The 11,784-nt window shown below is 33.9% G+C and overlaps 1 protein-coding gene across 1 annotated transcript in view; it reads right to left on the bottom strand.

Annotated features, from left to right (window-relative positions):
• Positions 1-11,283, bottom strand: part of CNTN5 (contactin 5) — a 504,363-nt gene extending 493,080 nt beyond the window's left edge. The window contains exon 1 of the mRNA XM_024760353.1: positions 11,171-11,283. The gene's annotated coding sequence lies outside the window, so the exon portion shown is untranslated. The remainder of the gene's footprint in view (positions 1-11,170) is intronic.
• Between the last annotated feature and the right edge of the window lie 501 nt (positions 11,284-11,784).

Genomic DNA, 11,784 nt, shown 5'->3' on the forward strand with positions numbered 1-11,784 from the left:
GATTGTTTCAACTTTTTAATGGTTTTATTTGTCTCTCCTACTTGTTTCCTGAGCTCTAGTTGCCTTTATATTACCAATAATTAGAGTTTCAACTCTTTAATGGTTTTCTTTGTCTCTTCCATTTGTTTCCTGAGCTCTAAGGATTACTTCTTATCATTTTCTGTTATCTTGTCATATGTACTTTGATTTCATGTATGGGTTCTTTAAACTGTTCTTCCAATGTTATTGTCAGTCACTTCCTCAGAGGAAGACAGTTGTTATATCCTGAGTACAATTTTTCAGGTTATGGAGGGATCCACACAAGACAAACTGAAATCTCTGGCCTGGCCAACAATCAACAAGAGGCTGTGGTTTACTAACAACCATGAGTGTGTTTTCAAGTGGAACTTCCTTCAGTTAGTCCTTCAAAGGTGAATGCAGCTACAATCAACAGCTTGACTGACATTTCATCTCATGAGACAACTTAAGCCAGAACCACCCACCTAAACCACTCACAGATTCCAGACCCACAGTCTCTGTGAGAAAATGAAAGATTATTGTTTTAATTTGCTAAGTTTTGAGGTAATTTTTACACAGGAATAGATAATTAACAAACTATTTTTTATCTCCCTATATTACTTATATGAAAAGGTGTTTAAGACAAAGCATAACTATGAAATCTATGAACTTCCCAGGAAAAGTAAAGAATAAAAATATCATTTACAAATAATCATACTTGGGAGAATGAAAATGCTTTATTTAAAAGTTTTATTGAGCCTTAAACATTTAGAATTAGAAGTATAATCTTTCCATTCTAATAATCTCTAGGATATTTATCCAGTTTTAGCTTCATCACTTCTAGTAATGTATGAAGTCTTAACAAATTACTCTTTTATTGTTAGGATTCTCAAAAATAAAGTATGTCTTAAATAAGTAACATAAGTTTATGTCCTAGATGAAGACATCTTTTGATTCAATTCTGTTCTAAAATAAATACACTTTACTCAAGATTTTATCATAATTGAGTTGATTAGCACATCAATAATACCTTGCTTAATTTATGGAAATTGCCATTAAGATTAGAATATGAAGGCTGTACCATGAATATCTTATGTTCCTCTGATAGAATATTATGTAGAATAAGAAATTAACCAAAATGATATTTTTAACTTTAAACTTTAATTTATTGAAAAACAAATTTGTTTTAATATAACCAATAGACTGACCTTAAACAATTTAAATCATAGTCAATTAATAAATGAAGAAGAGTATTTTAAGCATATACTTATACTCAATGTCAAAATGTTCATCTACAGTGAACTTTTATGTCATCATTAGCACACAATTATATTTGATAGGTTTTGTCTATTCATGTGTGACAGGAACTGGTTAGTTGCTCAATAATCCCACTTATTCTTCCTAAGAACACTGGAATACTTTTGTAACCTTTCTTATGATTGGACTGGGACTCCAATGTGACTTGCTTCTGGACTGAAATAATATGTGTGAAATTCAGGACTCGTCACAAAAATCATACATGGCCCTCACCCTCTCTCTTCACCTGTAAATTAGCTGAAGGTAAAAAAGCAGTAGGTGCCAGCGAGATCCTAATAGATACCAAAATATTAGATGGTTCCCAAACTGTCCACATGGAGAACTATTCATTGAAGAATGAAGTGGAACGGGATGTGAATAGAAAAGAAACATTTATTGTGTCAAATTTTTTATTATAGCATACAGAATTACCTTGCCTTGATTAATATTACATTTAAAAGCAAAATAATTTTAAAGCTTTTAATGAAGATATAATTTGATTAGGAAGCAATGGTCACTGAAGTATATATCATTAGATTATAGAGTCTTGCTTATATTCTCCTTTCCAAGTTCAGGCCTTTGGATTACTACTTAGTTAAGTACAGTCTCAGGCCATGGGCCTATGACAGGAGCTATTCAACCATTCCACCCCATATCTAGCTATATCAGGTTATAGTACTCCAGTTTTTATAACTAGTTTTCTACTTAATCCTTTAGTCCCGGTCCTTCTTCACATGCCCAAATTCTGAAAATGGGTTTTCATCCCGTGTCTCTATTTCTAAATCCTATATCATTAACCTTTCTAGAAGGTCCAGTGTTATTATTTAGACATTTATATTATATGGATGTTATGCTTCTTGTTTTGCATTTTTACATGGTTGACTTGCACTGTACAGTCATGTAATCAAGTCAGACTTCATTTTTGATCTTTGACTGTAGATGGCTTTCAAGCCCCACCAGTCATTTTTTTCCTTTTGCTTCACCTCAGGGAAAGATGATATGCATCCCTCCCTTGACTCAGGTAGGAAAGTTCATAACACGAAAACCCAAGCCTACATAAGAACTCTCACCCCAGCCCCACTCCCCAACCACAACAAAAACTAATGCAACTCATTCCTTGCTCAAGCCATTTTCCTACCAGCCTATCCTGCTCTCATCAGAAAGCTTCATGATGTGAATAATAAACACTTTTTGGTATATGTATAACATTATTAGTCTCTGCATTTGAACCAATTTTTTGTTATGGGATATTGATCTTGCCCTCTGTAGGAAAATCACATGGCAATTTAAGGCTCAGTTACCTGGGTAGGTGACAGTCTTCTATAAGGGAAGCATATATTCTTTCCAAGTGTTTTGCATCCATGGAAGCAATATATCTTCAGACAGTTAACTAAAATGTGTAAGGTAGGCATGTGAGAAAGGTAACTCCTGAGTTTCTCTAGATAGCTTTCTCTTAGGTTTATATCAGGAAAACAAGATATGCTATGAGATCATCCAAATTATTTGGGCAAGATGGCATTACCTATGCGGGGAAGCCAGGGGCTAGGTTTGGAGACACTTATGTAGAGTAACATAAATTGCAAATGTTTAAATTATACTTATAAATCATAAAATCATATATATATATATATTTTTTTTTCTTTCTCCTTTTCCCTTCTGTTATTCCTGAGCCTTAGTAACAACTCCATCCTTTCTGGTCTCACCATGTCCAGAAAAACAATATAGAATTTAGGAAAAAGTGCTGCACATCCATCTTTAGGTTTGTGGTTATCAAATTCTTTTAATAACAAGTATTTTATAATTTTCCTCTTATGATTCTTAAATTAATGGGTATTCTAGCCTACCTATATGCATTTTTTAATCTAATGAAGGGATAAAATAAAAAATAAGTAACATTATAAAACAATATTGAATTCAATATGTAAATTCTCAAGAACAATTGTAATAGACACATAAAGAAGTAATCAAAGTTTGTTTTTGTTGATAAAACCCTCATGAATGTAGCAGCTACAAAGGCAAACCGGTCTAAGTGTAGTACAGATTAATCAAATTTTATGAGTGTTATTGGTGTTAGGTGTTGTGATTTTCTAAATGGTCAACAAATTCTGTTAAAGTTCTTAACAAAACTAAATATAATCTTGCTGTAATTTACATGTTTTTCATTTCCATCATGTACCAAAAATACCTTGCATATAATAAAGTACAGAGTTAGATTCTTGCCTCAGAAAGTTTTAAAGAGAATTTTCACCAATGTGAAAGTTTAGAAGGACATTTAAGAGTACTGTAATTATAGGTCATTTAGCACTCCTATTCTCCACTTTCTAAATTAAAGTAGCATCCTTGAATCAAAATTAAGACAATCAAAACTACTCCACAAATTTTAAAAACACCTCTAAAGTGGAGGTACAACCCCTTCTTAGAATCAGACCAGAGCAATAAACCAGAGCCTAAAGTTAGCACTGTATTGACAGTAGTCTTTCATCAGAGATGCCTATATAGGAGGACAAAGTTCTACTGTGAAATGATGACCCTGGAGTCCATCTACCCTAATTCCAGTGGAGCTTTTGAAGCACTGGTATGTCATTTTGTTTATTGAGACATTGGTTTCCCTTGTAGAGTCCTGTCTTAGGATCAAGCTGATATCTCATTTCTTCTAACCCTTTTTGAAATTTCTGTCACTTATTGATAGGCTACCCAGACACTAACTTTCTTCCTGCAGGAGGGTTTTAAGTATCACCTTATCTGAGACTTCTACAGCCAGGTTCCCTAGGGAAGCCTTGCTTCTTGGTATTGAAACACTATGTTTTCAATTGTTTCCTGAATCATGACCAGCCATTACCATGTCTACCTAGATTCTAAACTTGCCTTTCTGACTTAAATCCTCTTTTAAACAATTATTTCTGTGTCCATTTTTCTCAAAGATTAGGCCTAGTGCCAGACCCAATGCTCTCCGCCTACTGGTTACCTCTAATTAATGGCCTCATCTAGCTTATTCATGTAATGTGAACTAAGCATATTGGTATTATGGTCTAGAGGAAATAACAACCTGTCATGTCCAATACAATTAAACCAAATTCACTTTTAATGATCATTGATATATTGTATGCGATAATTTCCAGAAATTTTGAAATGTTTAATTAGAAATTGCATTTTATAATGACATCCACAGTTACAATGTGAGTAAAACTTTTCACAGTTTGTGAGAATATAAGATGAATTCTTAACAAAAATATCCAATCCTTTCTTTAAGTTGCCTTTTAACACTGAATTTAAGTTTCTTTATGAAAGGTAAACAAGTGTAAACTGTCATTATAAAACTTTCAAGTATTCCTAAGATTTGAAGAGCATGATTTATTAAAAAGCTTTGTGATGAATGTTTCATGAGTAGTAGTATTATGTTGTGCACATACTATACATTGAGAGTCTAATAGATGTTTTCATCATTTTTAATGTGGCTATAAAAGAAAGGTCAGCTGATTCAGAGATGCTATCACTTATGAGAATAATCAAAATGTACTGACCCCATACAACATTCAGAAGATGTCAAACCACAAAGCCACCTTGTCAACAGATGGAAGACATTGTTTTTCCCTCTTCATTTGTAATAAAAATAAACACAGTTTAGCTTAAGAATCTTCAGGTAAATATTCTGTCATGGTGTAGAAATTTAGCCTAAATTCAGATTTCAAATTCCTCAAGTACATGCCTCTTTAATTAAACAATATTTGTTAAGCTCCAACTAAGCTTGCACTGCTCTAAGTGCTGAAAGAGAAAAAAAGAGGAATATAGAAGATGGTCTTTCCTCAAATGGAATATAGTTAAATTGGAGAGAAAAGCATACTAACAGAAACTAAAAGCAATAGCTCTAAAAATTAAGAAATCATAAAACAATAAAAGCAAAGTTTCAATGAATAGTCATGAAATGGTAAGTCTTTTATTAAAAGATGGTTTTTAAACTGAGAGAAACTGGAGTCATCTGATTTATATAGGAGTATATCATCCAACTAAAATTCCTCTTTCCCTGCTCAGAGGGAACTCCTATTGTCATAAAAGATCATTTAATTTTTTTATTTAGTCCTCCAAGACAATTTATCAGCAAAAGGTACTTTGAGGAAACAACAGAAAATTGTCAACACAGAGACCACTTTGAGACATGATGCCATTGCTCACGTTCCAAGTCTAATCTGGAAATAAGCCACATCAACAATTAAATTCAGCCAAAGGTATTGAGAATGTGAGGCAACAAATCTGGTAGGTTGCAGGGCTGTTCCAGACGTCAGAAGCCAGTGGTAGAAACTCCAAAGGCTGGGTAGACTCAGAGTGCTACATAAATTGCAGGTGGTACTTATCATTGAGGGAATTAAATATATCCAAAATTATGTACTTAAACTTAGCGAAAAATAACTTGCTTCAACTACTTTTAAGAACCACATTGTTTTTCCACCTGAGGTAGCATTTGTAGTCTCTGAATCTCAAGAATGGGCTTCACCAGTAAAAGCCTAAACTTTCTAGTAAGAATCACTCTTAATCCTGACTGTCTCTCTACAAGGAAGATAAAATACCTTACCTAACCATCTCAACACATATGGAAGAATAAAATGCACCCTACACTTAGTTTACTCCCACTAAAACCACAATAACAAGAAGAGATTAAGTCAAAGACCAAGTTATTGGATGTTCATTTATAATGGGAGGAACAGGTATAGTGTCAGCAGTGGTTAATAGCCCTTGTCTACATTGCAAAATCCAAAACTAGGACATGTTTTGCAGGTGTTTGAGGTGCTGACTCATAAGGGCTTTCAATTGACCTATATTACCATGAGAATTTCCAATTTAAACTTTAGTCAATTTTTTAAATCAATTAAATGACATTGCTTGCATTCAAACAATGACTTTAGAGTAACTATTAACAACTACATTTTTTAAAACTACATAATACCTCTTGGTATAGGGAATATTTCACTGGCATAATTTGAAGTGATCATAGTCATTATCCAAAATAACAATATCAGGTTGAAAGAAAAATGACAATCAGATGACTTCTCTGATTGCTCAGCTCCAATGAACAGCATTCTCTCTTTCAGGTACTCTCTGTTTCTCTTCTCCCTTTCTTGAGTTCAGCTCAAAATTTTAAATTTATTTCCCTGGCTCTACTTCCTCACCTCAACCAAATTTCAATGACTCACTGTTGTACTTTTCTGGTAGCCACCTTGTTTACCTTCTCTTCTGACTTGCTCCTGCTGTTGGAAATCAGCTAACATGTTTTGCGCTACCCTATAGAGAGGCCCCCTGAGAATGACCGCTGGCCAAAGCCAATGAATAATTGAGACACTCAGTCCAACCGCCCTCATCAACCGACTCCTGTGAACAATTATGTGAGGTAAGTGAGCTTACAAGTGGATCTGTACCTATTTGAGCCTTGAGATAAAACAGGAGTCTCATCTTGTGAAAGACACAGAACCAGAGGACAAGTTAAACCACATCTGTCTTCCTGACCCACAAAGGTTGTGAGATAATAAACATATAATTTTTGTTCATTTTGTTGATGTCCTCACCATACTTCTATATTTGCTACAGAGCATTCTTCTCACAATATTATGATTTTAAGGTTTTCTTTATAAGTTTCATCTATTTTATTTTTCTGTGTTATCTTGCTATTATTTTAACAGGTTGGTACTCTTTTTAGGCATCTAGTCCCTATAATCAGTCAAGCTTTGTTTACTCAGGCCCAAATTAAGCATTTTCCTTTGGAACAGAAGTCAGATGAAAACCAGAGTCTTTTGTAACCTAATGTTGGAAGTCATATAGTTATATTCCATTACTTTTGTCATAATCTATTCTCCAGAAGCAGGTTACTAGCTTCAGCCCACAGTGGAAGAAAAGGGATTACACTGTAAATACCAGCAGGTGGGAATCACTGTTACCTGTTTTATAGTCTACCTACTACAGGTGTCACCATATTATTTTCATATTTTATATTTTAAGAAATAAATTATCACACTGTTGAGGTCATCTGTCTTCCCTATCCTGGTACCATTTACCTGCTCTCCTTTCCCCTTTGTCCTCAGAGGTAAATGCTATAGTCACTTGCTCTCTCAAGTTTATATATTAAAAATTGCATTATATATAGTTATCCATGAAAATTATATTTTATTTTTATTTTTTACATAAATGACATCATATGTAATATTCTGTAAATTTCCTTGCTCATTACTATATTTTGAGGTATATCCATTTTATTTCATAAAGATATGGTCTATTCAGTTTAACAGTCTTAATTTTTCAATGAACAAAAAACACAGTTTATGTAACCATTCCCCTTCTGATGGACATGTGAGTTGTTTTCAACTTTTTGCTATTAAACTTACATTGAAGTGAAGTACTTTTATACTTCCTTGTGCATGTGTGGGAGAGTTTATCCAGGTTTTGCATACAGAAGTAGAATTGCTTTCCCAAATTGATCTGCAAACAACACTTTTATGTTTCTCAGAAAAATCTTAACTCTATCTGGGGTACTTTGGGGCTTCACTCTGAGCAGAAGTGGGATAACTTTCTATTCAGGCTCTGTTAGTTTTCTCATTTTTCACAAGAACATGTCAACTCCAGCTTTACTCTCTATTAAGTCTAAAGGGAATTACCTGACAAAAGCTGTATGTCAGGCTCTTGTCAGAGAGAACAAACTCAAAGTCACATCTAGCCAAGATCTATCAAATACTCAGATGGGAAAACAATACTTATGGAAGATTACTTGGAAAATACTCAGACTATCCATTCTGCCTGATACTCTAAATATGGATTAAACTAGAGCAGCAAAGGACTTAAATTATATCAAACTGGTCCCTAACCTAGAGCCTCGCCACTCAAGGTATGGTTCACGGACCAGAAGCATCACCTGGAAGTTTTTATAAATGCAGATTATATGGCCCTCCCCTCCTGATCTGTTGAAAGGGGGCATATTTTAACAAGACTCTCAAGTGATTGTATGTATGTTAAAGATTAAAGGAAGAGCACAGTCTTAGATAATTACTTCTAATTTTGTTGTTGATGATTGGGTTTCATCTGCTTTTATTGAAGCAGATGAAACTCATTGTTATGTATACAATAACAATAATATTCAGGTCATTGACCATTACATCAAATATTAAACTGTTAATGAGGACCCACCAGAAAAATTTGTCTAATCTAGCATCAGAAATAGCTACATTTCTACTGAGTAACTGATTCATTTTCACCCTTGAAAGAGTGGGAAATGTGTAACTGATCAGAGTTTCTTTTTCTTTAACTAATTACCACAAATGGGACTAACCTATGACAGGCATACAGACACTTTGAATTAGTCTCAAACTTGGCTCCACTTTATGTCTCAATATTTGCTGTTTTCATCATTTTCATATGTTTTAATTCACATTTTCTAGCTGTATTCTATGTATCATTGCGAACCACATTAACTTATATTTGTAACAAGACAACAAAGGAGTAGAACACGAGGTGATACCAAATTATACCAAATACAATAGTATCCCATAGTTCTGATCACTCAGTCAATACATTCTTTCTTGGTGTCATCCTATAAAATAATGAATAAGGCCTAAAGAAGACAAATTCCAACACATCTCTGCCTGATGAGTATGACATTAGAGTTAATGTAATGGATTTTTAAAAAAGAATTTATTTTTTAGAGCAATTTACAACAAAATGAGAAGGCAGAGATTTCTCATTTACCTCCCTTCCCCCCACATGCATACTTCTCCCATTATCAACATCACTCACCAGAATGATTCATCACTCACAGAGTGAACATCACTCGCATTTTTACCAAAGATGAACCTACATTAACACATCATAATCACCAATAGTCATAGTTTATGTTAGGGTTCACTCTTGGTGTTGTACATTCTATAGATTTGGACAAATGTATAAGGACGTATATCCATCATTATGATATCATTCAGAGTATTTTCACTGCCCTAAAAATCATTTGTACTCTGTTTATCCATCTTTCCCATATGATAAGAGTATGTTTAGTTTTATAAGAAACTGCCAAACTGTCTTCCAAAGAGGCTGTATTATTTTGTATTCCTAACAGCAAGATATGAGAGTTCCTGTTGCTTCACATCCTCAGCAGCATTTGGTGTTTTCAGTGTTCTGGATTTGGACCCTTCTAATAAGTGTGTAGTGGTATCTCATTGTTGTTTTAATTTTCATTGCTGTGATGACGTAAGATGTGGTGTACATTTCCATATAATTATTTGCCGTCTGCATATCTTCTTTGATGACATGTCTGTTAAGGTTTTGGGGTCATTTTAAACTCATGTTGTTGAAGTTCTTATGTTGATTTTTAAAAGTACTTTGTATATTTAAATAACTGTCATTTATCAGATGTGCCTTTTTGCAAATATTTTCATCGAGGCTGTGGCTTGTCTCCTAATTCTCTTGATTTTTTTCACAGAATATATTATGGAAATTTAAAAACTTATAAGTACATTGAAAAATAAAACATTTTAAGGAACAAACACCATACTTAAATAAAACTTAAATGCCAGCACTATAAGATGATGCTCCACATGGCAACAATTGGCATAATCATGAGGGATGAGTTTGCCTGGGTTTGGTACCACAACCTAATTTGAAATTTCTAGGATTTTTCCAAGTAGTTTAGTTCTTACAAAATGTTTCTCTAAATATTTAGTCTTTTATCAATCATAATTGAAATATAGCCCAAAGTGTATTGTACTTAAAATCAGTAGATATATGAATGAAATTGTTTACTTATTAGAAGTGTGACCTTGTCAAAGATACTTATCTGCCCCCTGAGTTTCCGTTTCCGAAGAAGACAGTAATGATATCTACTTCAAATGTTTGTTGACAGTATTATTGATATATGCTATGCAAAAGAGACTGGCACAGAACCTGGTAATAATCAAGCACTAGTGCTTCTCTCTGTTAATTAGCCTTGTACTGTTTTGTTGATATATCCAAAAATGACAAAGTTAGAGAACATTTAGAAAATGTTGTTCAAACCATAATGTTAATAGCTGCATAGTCATCCTGAATTTAACTGATTTCTTAGTGTTGGACATTTGAATAATTTCTTATTTTCTACTCATAAATGCTAAGTATATGCTGATATCTCTGTGTACATTGTTTATTATTTCCTTATGCAAAACACATTTCTAGAAATAAAATATGAGATTGAAGGATATGACTATTTTGAGGCTCTTGATTTTCATTGTCAAATTGTCCTTCAGAAATTTAATATTTTTGCTTTCAGTATATGAATTTATTTAGTCTTAATCCTAAATCAGAATTGGAAGCAATTATAATTAAATACATAAAATAATTTTTGAAATAGGTGTGGAACATAAGACTAACTTATGACCAAGATAGCCTTAACATTTTCCTCAGCTTCACTTACCATTTGACAGGTTTCCTCCTGACTATGGTCCCCTAACCTCCATTTTCTTAGAGCATTTACTTTATAAGAACTGCAGTTATAAATTCCTTCTTTGCTTCTATGAAATGTAAATCCTTACCCAGTCTCTTACCAGTTTTAAAACCCAAGAATGTCTTTCTCAAGGACCTGGGAGCCATTTTTTTTTGAAATGTAATCATCAAAAAAGAGAGGGTCCCTATTTCCCAGACTCTATAAGATGGTAAGAGGCTAACTTCAATAAGCACCAATGGCCTTATCACACTTGCCAAACTCCTCCTTAATGTCCTCCACCTTTCCAGATCTTAAAAACTCACTTTCTGTTTCACAGGTGAGTTTAACCTCTCTCCTCTATTACAATAGGCTTAACTCCTACTGCAATGGTCTTGAATAAAGTCTTTTTTCCCTGCTTAACTCCAACAGGTGCAATTTTCTTTTGACACTTACCATCTTGTTTGAAGGCATCTGAGGAATGATAAAGATTGATGGGGGAATAATAATGTTGAGCTGCCCCTCGCCAGTTCGGTGAAGAAACACTCAGTGTTCCTAATGGAGGACTGCTGTATCGTGGTCTAGTCTTTGAACCATAGAGGGATGAAGATGAACTCTTCTTAATTCTTAGCAAAGTAGCATATGAAGTAGAGAGACCAGGAAGACTTCCAGAGTATTCTGTAAAATAATAATAATAATAATAATAATGAAAAGTGAATTCTGAGGAAACTGGGTTTTTTTTAATGAAAATTTTTCTTCTGAAGACATTGTTGAAAATCTCCCTTGGAGATGCAATGAAATGCAAACTACAGTGGGAATGGAAAAAACAAAATATTAAAAATATATTTTAAAACATTTTCTGAAAACTCTACTAGTTATAAAGTTGGTGTTTTGCAAGAAAGAAAGAAAGAGAGAAAAAAGACATGAAGGAGGAATGAAAAGAAAGGAAAGGAGGGACTTCCCTGGTGGCACAATGGTTAGGATCCACCTGCCAATGCAGGGTACACGGGTTTGAGCCCTGGTCCGGGAAGATCCTGCATGCTGTGGAGCAACTAAGCCCATGTGCCACA

The sequence above is a fragment of the Neophocaena asiaeorientalis genome, unplaced genomic scaffold, assembly GCF_003031525.2.
Source record: "Neophocaena asiaeorientalis asiaeorientalis breed wild unplaced genomic scaffold, Neophocaena_asiaeorientalis_V1.1 scaffold601, whole genome shotgun sequence".
NCBI lineage: Eukaryota > Metazoa > Chordata > Mammalia > Artiodactyla > Phocoenidae > Neophocaena > Neophocaena asiaeorientalis.